The sequence below is a fragment of the Lactuca sativa genome, chromosome 4 (assembly GCF_002870075.4).
Source record: "Lactuca sativa cultivar Salinas chromosome 4, Lsat_Salinas_v11, whole genome shotgun sequence".
Lineage (NCBI taxonomy): Eukaryota > Viridiplantae > Streptophyta > Magnoliopsida > Asterales > Asteraceae > Lactuca > Lactuca sativa.
Window position 1 is genome coordinate 263,295,436 of NC_056626.2, and position 10,996 is coordinate 263,306,431.

The 10,996-nt window shown below is 36.4% G+C and overlaps 1 pseudogene; it reads left to right on the top strand.

The window, feature by feature from the left end:
- The first annotated feature begins 1,696 nt into the window (after positions 1-1,696).
- LOC111904462 (20 kDa chaperonin, chloroplastic-like) lies at positions 1,697-2,735 on the top strand (annotated as a pseudogene).
- The last annotated feature ends 8,261 nt before the right edge of the window (positions 2,736-10,996 follow it).

Consider the following 10,996-nt stretch of genomic DNA (forward strand, 5'->3'; position numbering starts at 1 on the left):
TTCATTATGAAACACCTGCATCCAAAAACATGGAAGAATTTGACATTAGGTTTTCTATTATTGATTATTTCATAAGGAGTAACATTAAACCGTCTATGAATGAATGATCTATTTTGAGTAAAGCAGGCAGTTGACACAGCTTCAGCCTAAAGATATTGAGGTAAATTCAAATATGCCAACATTGTTCTTGCGGCTTTGCATAATGATCGATTTCTTCATTCAACTACACCATTTTGTTGCGGTGTATATGGAGATGAGAAATTGTGCGAAATGCCTTTCTCCACCAGAAATGAATCCAAAACACGATTTTTGAACTCAGTTCCAGGATCACTTTTAATTTTTCGAACTGGCTTCTTCAACGAAATTTCCATTTTCTTTATAAAATCAATCATCACTTGTGAGACTTCAGATTTTAACCTGAGAAAGTAAACCCACGTAAATCTTGAAAAATCATCCACAATAACTAGAATGTACCTTTTCTTGTTAAGAGTAGCAATTGTTGAAGGACCACATAAATCAATATGCAAAAGTTCTAGTGGTTCAACAATCTTCGAATCTACTGTTATTGAATGACCTTGTTTGTGTTGTTTTCCTACTTCGCAAGCTGCACACAAACTGTCATTATCATATTTAAGAATGGGTAATCCTCTTACCAGATCTTGTACCACAAGTTTGTTGATGTTTCGAAAATTGAGATGTGATAGCCTCCTGTGCCATAACCAGCTTACATCGGCAGCAGCCTTCGAAAGTAGACACACAACAGGTTTGCCTACAATTGGATTGATGTCCAATGTAAACATATCACCTTTCCGTTTTGACGTGAGTAAAACTTCGTTTGTCTCAATATTCGAAATGACACTTCCTTTTTCATTGAAAAGAACTTGATTGCCAGTGCCCACAACAAGTTGTGAAACACTTATCAAGTTATGCTGTAAACCTTCAACAAATGCAACTCGATTGAGAGTGAATTTTCCATTCATTATCTTTCCATAACCCTTGACTTTGCATTTATGGTTATTTCCAAATTTAACCACTCCACCATTCTCTAGGCTTCGAAAATCACGCAAGTTTTCCTTCTTCCCAGTCATGTGACGTGAGCAACCGCTATCGATATACCATTTGTTGTCATATAGAGAGAGATTTGGGAGAGATTCCACATTCTTGGAGAGATTTCTCATACGGAGAGAGATTTGGGAGAGATAGAGTGAAAGAGATTGAGAGAGAATTCTTTTGAGACATTTTTGAGTGTTTGGCTCTGTAATTCAAGGTTCATAAACCTCGTTAGGTCTTGTTATGACTGTCACATGCCCCCGAGGGTTAAGGAATAATGTTTTATCGAGTAGTTTCATCACATGCCCTGATAAGGGTTTAGAGTTTCCGAACACGTGAAAACTCTCAGTGATACCTTGCATTAAGGGTGCGAGTTGTTTAGTAAGAAACATAATGAAAACCTTAGTATACAAGGGTTAGATGAGTTGACCGGTTTGACTTGTTGACTTTAGTTGACTTTGACTTGACTGGAAATTGACGGTTGTCACATCTACTACTGTCGTTTATCCTAAGGTTGAATCTTCAACCAATTTAAGTTCTGCAAGCTAATTGTTTATAGATTATCTGGTTGTTTGGTTTGTTTAATCTTTTTACTGCCTCATCCGAAACACACCATTTTCAATTTCAGTTTATTTTTGGTTCCCAAATGGACAGAAGTCTAGTTCCATGGGAATCTTTCAAATTTCATGTTTCATGGATTTCGTCATGGGTAGGGAGTGTAAAAAGGAATTCATTTCATCCTTATATTTCATGCCATCCAAACAGATGACATATTTTGATTCCTTCATACTACAATTAGTTTGAAAGATTCAATTCTTTCCAAAAAAAATTCTGATATATGTTCTTTTTCATTTCATCCTGCAATACACTTCATTGAATGCATTGGGTGACAGAGTGCTGGTAAAAACCAGGGCTGCTGAGAAGAAAAGTGCAGGTGGTATATTACTCCCATCCACTGCACAAACAAAACCTCAAGGTGCTGAGGTTGTTATAGTTGGAGAAGGCGGGACAATTGGGAGAAACAAGGTGTAAATTGGTGTCAAGGTAATTAACTATTTTTTTAATGCTAAAAGAACTTAATATTTAAATGTATGTAGCGGATTATTTCAGTGTGATAATTTTAAATTACTATTTATATAATTATTTTAAAGACTGGTGCCCAGTTGTATACTCCAAGTATGCAGGGAGCGAAGTTGAGTTTAATGGGTCACACCATCTCATACTGAAGGAAGATGACATTGTTGGTATTCTTGAAACAGAAGATGTTACGGATTTGAAACCTATTGATGACAAAGTTCCTATCAAGGTTAGTAACCCTTGTACTCTGTTTTCATAGAACTCTTACGGGGTATTTTGGGTAGGTATCCATAAAATCCTCTTAATTTGATCTTATACTTTGTATAAAAGGGTGAGGAAGCCGAGGAAACGACAGCGGGCGGCTTATTGCTTACACAAGCAAGCAAATAAAAACCCTCTATTGGCACTACGAGTGACACATGTCACATTATATTTACTCAAATCTTAGTAATTAAGTAATATTTTTTCGTCTAAGTATCCTTAATGTGAGCTTCATTGTAGTAGGGCCTGGTCCTTTAGAGGAAGAAGGAAACATTCTTCTTTACTCAAAGTATGCAGGCAACGACTTTAAAGGAAACACACCCCTTGAATCTGATTATTCCACTTGATTTAGCTATAGCATTAATCTGGTTGGATTTTATTATAATTTTTCTTTCCCTACAAATTATGGATAGCATTTTGTGATAGAGTTCACTGTGATTGGAATAAAAGTAGCCTCTGATCCATCTGTTACATTTTTTACGACTTTAAAGGAAACACAACCCTTCAATCTAATTATTCCACTCAAAATTTGTTGTCGGGCAGTCAGGATATGGGAGGTTTCAGGTCCCAGAAGGTAGAATTGATTTGCAAGGGTTGAAGGTTTGGGTGTATTTTCGGGATATAAGTTTCGGTTCGTGTTTCGTTTGCCTTGAGAAGGTTATTTTATGCGCATAATTTCCGGTCATGATCACCAGGTTGATTGTGTTGGCATAAGCGTTAATAAGGAGCGATTTTGAGGACGATATCTAAATTAAGTGGGGGAGAGTTGTAACACCTGGAATTTAGAAGGTTAATTATGGAAATAAAACCTTATTTCTAAACGTCAACTCGTTGAGTTTAAGGCATAAACTCAACGTGTTGGAAATATGTGGCACGCGTGTTTTGAAGATCAACTCGACGATTTAGGGAGGTCCAACTCGACAAGTTGGCGCTGGAAGAGAAAACCCTAATTTTTTGGGTATTTTACCCTATTTAAAGGACTTGACTTCTAGGGCTATCCTCCTTATCAGCCTCCCTTGTCCAGAAGAAACCTTGGATTGTTTTTCCACTTGTCCCTTGAGTTTTGTGAGTTTTAGAGTGATTGTTGGAGATCTTTGAAGGAAGCATTGAAGAGATAAACATCAAGCTTGGAGGAGTAATCTTAGACCCAGAAACCCTACATAAAAGGCTACTTCTTGAAGGTATAAAGTCATAACCTTGACATTTAGCTTATTAGATCTCATCTCTTGTACTTTGGCTTGGTTTTTGGGTATTTGATCGAGTTATCCAAGAAGAAGAGGATTCCAGGGGTGGTTAGGGCAGATCTGACCCCTAAATGATCTCTTGAAGCTTAAAGTTGCAAGCTTTATTGGTCCCTATGTCCCATACTTGCCATATGTTCATTATAAAGCCTAAAATGCACCTTAGAGAGCGTTTCAAGCATGCATGAACGTAGGTTATAAACTTTGCATGATTTGTCCACCCTTAGACATCAGATATGTGTTTTAGGATGTTTAATTGAGATTTTAAAGGCTTAATGGGTGAAGACCTTCCTTAAAGGACTTAGGGTTTGAGTTTATAACCTCATGGATGATCCTTGGGAGTAAGGTTGGAAATTTTCCCCTCCTATACATCCTATGGATGGTAATCTGAGGTTTGGAGCCTTTAAAATTCAAGAAAAAGGGTTAACGCATTAAGTGGGTTGACAGATCTAAGAACTCGATGATTTCATGAGTGAACTCGACGAGTTGGGTTGGGGTTGCACCGAGTCTATAGAAAAGCAAAGGAAATCAACGAGATGTAGGAAAACTCGGAAATTTGGATCGCAATATCGTGTTTCTGACTTGGGAGTGGAATCGACGACTTGAAGGAACAACTCGACGAGTTGGGTCACCTGGACCGTTGACTTTGGCGTTGACTTTGACTTTTGACTGATGCATTTTACCAAGTTTGTCCCAGTGGATGTTGGAGTAACCTGGAGTGTATTGTCTTAGGATAAGACCCATATGGGATTGAGCCCAATTTGGAAAATTGGGCCATTGGTGGTCCTTGATGGATCTTATAGTTTTGGGCCTTTTTGGTTTGGACTTGGGCCTTGGTTATGAATCTTGTTGGACCAGGGGTAAAATGGTCAATTTACCGCCAATAATGGATTATGGATCATGGTTTGGGACCCAATTGCTAATTGGGTGACATTTTGGTATTGATAGCTCGAGGAGTTATCAAGACAATAGCTAAGGATTTCTTGCAAGGAGCATCAGCATTCGAGGTGAGTTACCTTCCTGTAGAAGTGGGTCGAAGGCACCAATGTCGGCCCACTAGTAGTTGATTATAGTAGAGATGATTGTCTTTGTGATAATTTTCTGGTATGCCACTATCTGTTATGCTTTATGTGCTAGTATGTTATGATATTATCTGATAGTGGTAGGAGGGGTGGATTAGACCCCGTAACCGGTTGAGATAAACCGAAGGGTAGGTCGGGCACCCAGATATGCCTGGCCGGATAAGTCGGGCACCTAGATATGCCTGATAGTATGGTTATGATACGTTATTATTTGGTAGTGGTAGGGGTGAAATAGACCCCGTAACCAATAGAGATAAACCAGAGGGTAGGTCGGGCACCCAGAAATGCCTGGCAGAGTAGGTCGGGCACCCAGATATGCCTGACAGGGATAGGTCGGGCACCCCGGTAAGCCTGACATGGGTAGGTTGAGCACCCAGGTATGCTCAGCAGGGTAGGTCGGGCACCCAAATATGCATGACAATATGTTTATTGCATGGTATGTGATATGATTGGGGGGACTCACTAAGCTTCGTGCTTACGATTTTCAGTTTTCATTTCAAGTACTTCTTCAAAAGTAATGGAGTCGGCATGACCGAAGCGCATCACACTATGATTTTTCCGCACACGAGATCTTTCGGAGAACGTTCTCTGATGTTGTTTTCTTATGACATGTTTTGATTATTGAGATATTGGTTTTGATTATAATATCGAATGAGACTATTGACGTTTTCAGACCACTGGTTTTTATAATTACGTAATAAAAATTGAAAATTTTTTTCATGAATTTTGGGATGTTACACCAACACTTTTGGTTTTTGACTTCAAATTCAATGCAACCTTTGGAAATTGTTGCTTTTGAACCCAAATTTGCTTCACAACGACACTTGATGATTTTTGTGAGTAAACCCGCTTGTTCTTTCGTTTAATTTTCTTCTTCTTTTTCTTTGTCATCTTTTTGTATCTTGAAGATTTGATTTCAAGAACACCTTCATTCTTGACAAATTCAACTTGACAGGTTTGAATCAAATCTTTTGGAGTTAGATACTTATAAATTTCTTGGATTACCGACTTTCGATAAGAAATCATTCATTCAAACGTATCACAAGAACACAAAATATCATCGGTTTGAACTCCAATGGAGCAAAAAAGTTTTCATATTCATGATAATCAACTTGAATCTTCTTATCATGAACTTCAAGAACATCAAAAACATCACATTGAACACCATTGTCTTGAACTTCAACAAACTTAAGTGCATGAAGATCATTTGGGTTTTCAATTAGAGAAATGTATTTCTTATTAAACAAATCTCTTTTTTCTCCTTCCTTTTGATCTCTACTACAGACTAATATGGACAAACCAATTTTAGCCAACCATTAAATCATACAAAGTGGTTGAGAAATCAAGTTTCCATTATCATCCTTCAAATCTCCATAAGAAACCATATTACCCCATGAAATCAACTCGCTTAACACCAACCTATAAAATTGATCTTCATTGACTTTATATTTGATATATTCAACGATCACAATCCAAGAATCATACGGAAAATCCATCCTCGTTGATCAATCGATAAGATCTTGAGTTTTTGTAGAGAGAGAAAGAGATTGTGAATGCATTTTCTAGAAAGAGAAAGCAAAAATCACTTGAATTCTAGTGAAGAAAATCGAATTATGAATAGAATCAAAGATGAATTCGATTTCTAGAATCCAAACACTCTAAATCACGAAGATCAAAGATCAAAATGTAGAATCACCAAATCTAGAATGCCAACATGGATCAATTCTTGATCCAATCAAGAATACCCGCTCTGATACCAATTGTAGTGCTGTTGATTATGATGGCATTTGCGGAATAAGAAAAGATCTAGTGAATCATCATACAAATCATGAAAACAGGGAGTAAATAAATCTTTTAAGCTCTTATTAGTATTTATTAGAGAGAGTACAAATGGGTTTGCTAGTTTCTCTCTCTAAAACTAATGCTCTCCAAATGGTTCATTACATAATGGGAGTCACTCACTTCCTATTTATAGGAAAGACTCAACCCATTTACACATACAAGAGGGTAATCCATAATAATCCACATCCAAGGATGACTTTGCACCCTAATAGTCATCATCATAGATCATTAGATATGTTCATTGTTGTGGTCGTCGATGTTTGAAGGATGAAGAGTGACCAGTCAGTGCAACTGTGCTCAAATCCAAGAATGGTGGCATGTTATGAAAAAAGATGATATCAAGCCATGGGGGCCACGTTGAGGTTATAAAGAGATCTCTATAATAAACATACATGGTTAGGAAAATGAGATTCACGGAATCCAGGAGGTTGATGCATATATATTTTGTCATGAATGTGACTGTGAAGAAATGCATTCTTCACGTTAAGCTGATGAATGGGTCACTAGCGACAAACTACAATGTTGCGTATTGTGTGTATGGTAGCTATTGAAAATTGGACTAAAAGTCTCATCACAATCCACCCTTTATTGTTGACTATGCCTGTTGGTGACAAGGCATGATTTGTAATGCGATAGAGTTCCATTTACATGAAATTTGTAGCCGAAAAGCCTTATGGATCTAACAATATTTACCCCCCTGAGGTCGAGGGACAAGATTCCATGTATCGTTAGTTATAAGAGCATTAAGTTCTTCATTCACGATTTATCTTCAGTTAGCGTTATCCATAGCCTATAAATGGGCCCGATGGATAGGGACACTAAGGTTGTATGAAGGTTGAGACAGTCAACGATTTTGACAATCTTGCTTTTTGAACACATTGTTATAGGGCTAGAAGGAAGGAGTGGAAGGGTTTTACTTAAAATTGTGGGGGAGGATTGATCCAAAGAGGATGTAAAGGAGAGTCCTCTTAAGGATAACCCTTGGTGGTGTATGTGTCCTCAGTTGTAGTCGAGAAAGGAGGTGTAGAAGGGGCAGAGAAGGGAGGGGGATGGTAAGTCATCGGTGGAGATAATGGGTGGGCTAGATAGTCGAAGAAATAAGGAAGGTTCGGGTATGTCATCGATGAATTAATATGATGGTGATTAGGTTGGAGTGACGGGTTTAAAAGGAAAAGTTGTTTCATAAAAAATAACATGGTCCGAGATGATGATCTTACGTGAAGAAAGATCGAGACACTGATAACCATGGTGGTTGGAGGATTTTCCCTAAAAGAGATATGGAAAAGTATGTGGGGTAAGTTTATGGCAAGTGTTAAGACGATGGAAGCATAAAGATCTGAAGACATGGAGATGTATGTATTTAGATTGGGTGTGGAATACACGAAAATGAGGTGTTTCGTTTTATATGGAGGATGAAGAAAGTATGTTTAGGAGGTGTTTGGCCACGTTGATGGGTTGCACCCAATAAGTAGGTGGCATGTGAGCTTGACAAAGGATTTATCAAATAGAGTTGTTAATTAATGGTTATCAACATTCGTTCAGATTTTCCGTTTTGTTGTGAGGTGTGAGGACTTGAGAAAAGAAATTGAATATCATGTGTTGCAAAGTGATCATGGAATTGTTTGTTATTATATCCACCTTTATCGCATTGGAAAGCTTTTATGGTTTTATCAAATTGGGGTTTTATGAATTTTGAGAAAATTAGGAATTTGGAATAGAAATAAGATTTTTGTTTTAAAGAGTAAACCCAAAGATAATAAGAATGATGGTCAAGAAATATGGCATAGTAACGTCAACCACTAGTGCTAGCAATTGGTGAAGTCCAAACATCCGAGTGAATAACATATAAGAAATCTAAAACAAATGTATTAGATAAATCAAATGGAAGTTTAACATGTTTGCATAATTAGCATGAATGACAAATAGCATCAAAGTTTGTCTTATTACATGAAAGGGAATTACTAGACATTAGAGATTGTAATGTTTGGTACACAACAAGCAACTACCCTACACATGGAAAATGATAGTAGTTGCTTGTTGTGTTCCAAACCATTCCCATGGGGAAAATGAGAGTGTGACCTCTCAAGCACACCTCACGAACACCATTTTGGGCAATATACATGGGCTAAATACATATATCCTATATATATATATATATATATATATATATATATATATATATATCAAAATCTGTTATATATATATATATATATATATATATATATATATATATATATATATATATATAGGAGTAGGATCAAATGAGAACACCTAAAAGGTTGAGAACGAAAGAACAGATCTGGGCTATTTAAATATTTAGATCTAAGGTTATTATTAAACGGGCGATTTATGAAAAATTCTAAAACTACGGGCATTAAAGTGTAACTTTTAAATTGCCAGAAGGGCATAATAGGAACTGCAAATTTACATATTTCCTATAATTTCTCACACTCTCTCCTCTTTCCGTTCATAATCATTTATCTTTATCTCCTTTGCTCTCTCTTTAGGGTTTCAAAATAAACGCCTCTCTCAATGAATTCGGTTCCCTTTTCTTCCCTATCTTCCCATCGATCGATCCACTGTCGTCTTACCCCAACTTCAGGTTTGAATCCACGTATCAAATCAACGACATTGGATTCTAGTTCCACAACAATCATCGACGATCTGACATCGGCTTCTGCTTCAGAAGAAGAAAGTCCAGCGAAGATCTAGAAAAGATCAGCGCTAGGGTTAGCGTAAACAGCCAAGGGATCAGTTCTTTATGGTATTTCGTTCAAGACATCAGTTTATGTTATTTCGTCTCCGTGGTCGACGAGGCTGAAGAGGAGGAAAGGAGGACGCAGCGAGGGGTGGGTTGTAGGTCTCGGTGGATCGATGATGGGGCATCTTTGGTGATTGGTTGGATCAAAGAGAAGAAGAAAAGAGAATGGAAGTAGCGGGATGTGGGGTCTGCCATTGGTTTCCGCCTCCGGTGACAAAAGCCCCGATATTAGGTTGTTTGGTGATTGAGAAGGGCAGCAACGATTCAAAAATAAGTAAGGGCTCCTTTTTTTTGTTCTTGTTTGATTTGGCAGAGCTTAATAGGCTATTCTTTTTTGTTCTTGTTTGATTTGGCAGAACTCGATAGGCTGAAGTGGGTCTTTGAAGGCTCAAGTGGCAGCCCTTACAATTGATGGAAGAGATAGCCACACAATGTTGTAATTAGATTCAAGGTAAAAGGTTGTGCACATAAGTTGTTTGATGATATGCGTGAGAGGGGTATTCATTTATGAATAGCAGGGTATTCATTTGCTAATAACAATGTATTCATTTGTAAATAGCAGTGTAATCATGTGTGAATGAGTGTATTTTATTTATGATTAGAGGTATTGTTTTATTCATTTGTGAATACCAGGGTATTTATTTGTTAATAACAATGTATTCATTTGTAAATAGCAATGTAATCATGTGTAAATAAGTGTATTTATTTATGATTAAAGGTACTCTTTCATGAAGAAATGATAATTTTTACACCCCTTTTATTTTTAGTTAATTAAAAGAAAGGCAGTGGATTACTTGTAAATTGATATGCATTCATTTGTGATTGCAGTACTATTAGTTTTTTTGGAAAAAAAAATCGTTTATGAATACAAATGTATTGATCTAGGGTTGGATTTCTATTAATTTAAAAAAAAAGTGAAATATGAGAAAAAAAAATTTAAGAGAAAAAGTTAAATTTTTTTAGTTTTAATTTTTTTTTTGATAAAAATGTTTTTTATATTTCATTAATAAGAAAAATAAAAAATCAAATATCTCCGTTTTTGGTAACTGATCCTAAATTTAAGGAAATTTGATTGATTTTATTTTATTTTAATTTAATTAAAATATACAATTACTTATATGCCCTTATATATTGATTGGTCCAGAACTATTCTCGCGTTCTCAACCTTTTAGGTGTTCTCATTTGATCATTTCCCTATATATATATATATATATATATATATATCAAAATTTGTTAAATATATAAAATAAATTATTAGCTTATTGTATTTTCATGCCAATGAGTTCATATATCCAAATACGATTTTTTAAAACTTGGTTTTGGTACAAGATAAATTGATAAGAATATTCAAAAGGGCATCGTATACTGTTTGAAATGAGCAAATCCCAACCCCCATAAATAGACTGCCATCTTTATTGTAACATCCGGATTCCCAGGTATATTATTCTATTTTTTTACTTTTCGAGGATGTGAAGGGACTTGGCGAGTTGGTCAACAATGTGGCCTTTGAGCTAAAAGAGAGGTAAAATGGTCTTTTGCCTTCTGTGGGTGCCAAGAAAAGGTTGAGTCTAGTCCCGAGAGTTCTATTTATGGGAATATTTACTTTATGTGATTAGGCGGAGGCTAGATCGTATTTCTACTGAGTCGGAGATTTACCGAGACATCTGAGATGAGTTTTCTCA